Source organism: Myotis brandtii, unplaced genomic scaffold, assembly GCF_000412655.1.
Source record: "Myotis brandtii unplaced genomic scaffold, ASM41265v1 scaffold138, whole genome shotgun sequence".
Classification (NCBI taxonomy): domain Eukaryota; kingdom Metazoa; phylum Chordata; class Mammalia; order Chiroptera; family Vespertilionidae; genus Myotis; species Myotis brandtii.
Window position 1 is genome coordinate 1934503 of NW_005354915.1, and position 2024 is coordinate 1936526.

Sequence of the window (2024 nt, forward strand, 5' to 3'; positions counted from 1 at the left end):
CACCCCGCGCTCCCCCACGTCTCTGGCCGTCCTGGTGGGGGCCTGGGCTGGAATCTGGGTGTCAGGGCACACGCAGGGGCGTCTCCTGGTGCTGGGCTCCGGGGGGCAGGGTTCTGTCGCCCTGATCCGGGAGCCGCCTCACCATCGCAGGCTTTTTCCTCCGGGAGCGGGAGGGCGCTGGGAGCAGGATGCCCGGGAGATGGTCCCCCCAGGAGCGAAAGTCACCTCTGGAGGCGCCCCTGTCTCCCCCATGTGCTCAGCCTGGGATGGTGCTGCCGTGGCGACCGGACAGGGTGCTGAGCCGGAAGGGGCTGTGGCGGGAACCGCGGCGATGGAGGCCAGAGCCTGCTCCGAGCTGGGCTTAGACACGCTGTGGTCTCCCCGCTCCACCCCAGCCCCGGAGCCCTGTGCCAGGCCCTGGGCGTGCAGGGGCCCAGCCCACGCTCCCAGCACCATCTCAGCAGGAGATGGGCCCGGGATCTCTGAACCGCCACCCCAGCAATTTGCAGGAGCAGGTCCCCAAGCAACGTGAGTGACTGGCCCATTGTTCAAAAGTTATCTTTAGACAAGAGCATTTATCAAGTGTAATTAACGCGTCAGGGACTCGGGCAAGAGAGGGCTCCGGAGGCAGCCCCGATAACGCTCCTTTTCCGCATTAATGACGACTCGGCCGGGCACCGGGCGGGAATGGACCGCCAGTGCCACCTCCACCAGGAAAGCAGGCGATCCCTCCCTGGATGGGGTTCAAGGTGCAGTGGTGGGCGAAGGCTGGCAGGGAGCCCACACTCTGCTGGGAGATGCAGACAATGGGGTGGGAGGAGGCAGGAGGAGGGGAGCAGGGCAGGAGGGCAGGAGGGCAGGAGGAGGGGGAGGAGGGGGAGGAGGTGGCGGCTGACCAGGGCATCTCGGAGCCGGCCCTTGGTCCTCAGCAAGGCTGGGAGAGGGGAGTACTCACCGGGCTTAGACCATCACCACGGAGAGTTAACTGGGGGAGCTACCCGACCCGGGCTGCGATCCTGCTCCCGTGGACCAGCTGTGTGACCTTGGGCAGGTCACTCCACCTCTCTGTGCCTCTGTGTTCTCATCTATGAAATGGAGAGAAAATCCTGACCCACGAGAGGTCCGGCCTGTGCCTGTCCCCCAGGCCTCAGTAAGTGGAGGCACTGTTGTTAGCACACAGGCCCCTGGTGTGGGGGAGGGTGAGGATAAGATCGCAAAAGGTCAAACATGTCTGGGGCTCTGAGCCAGGAAGGGGAGCCCGTGAACACACAGGGGCCCCCACACTTCGGCCGGTATCAGAGCCCTGAGGAGATCCTACAACACAGATGGGCAGCTCCACTTCCGAGTTTCTGATTTTAGGGTCTGGGTGGGCCCTAAAGTTCATATCGACCAAGTTCCCGCTGACGCTGGCTGCCCAGGAACCCCCTCTGAGAACCACGGGGACCGAGAAGAGGCGCTGGTCTAGCCGGCAGGGTGCTGAGCGGCTCCCCTGTTATTTACACAACACAGGGGACCGCACTCGACCGTTTGCAGAACTTTCCACATGTCACCTGGCCTCCCCACAGCCCTACTGGGCGGGCCGGTCAGTGTCTGCGCGGGGACAGCCAAGGCCTCGCCCCAGCCCCCAGGCCCCAGCCCCCAGAATCAGGCCCCCGGCACCCACTCCCAGGGTCAGCAGTGGTCTCAGGTCCCTGACACCCTCCGAGGACCAGGTGGTAGCCCACCCATGGGCGTGGCTCACCCGATGTCCACCTACCACACTGTGTCATCCCCGTCACCGCAGCCCGCCCCTCCTCCTCAGTGTGACGCACCCGCCCACTCCCCCTCCAGCACCCCGACGCCCACCGTCCCCTGACCCTTCATCCTGAGCATCCAGAGTGCAGTGGGCGGAGCACCAAGAACAGGGGGCGTGCAGGGCGGGGCTGAGTCTCCCCCATGGACCCCAAGGCTCTGGAGCTGCACCCTGCGCTGTGAGGGGCCCTACACCGTCCTACCAGGTGGGTGAGCCCCAGGCAGACATTCAA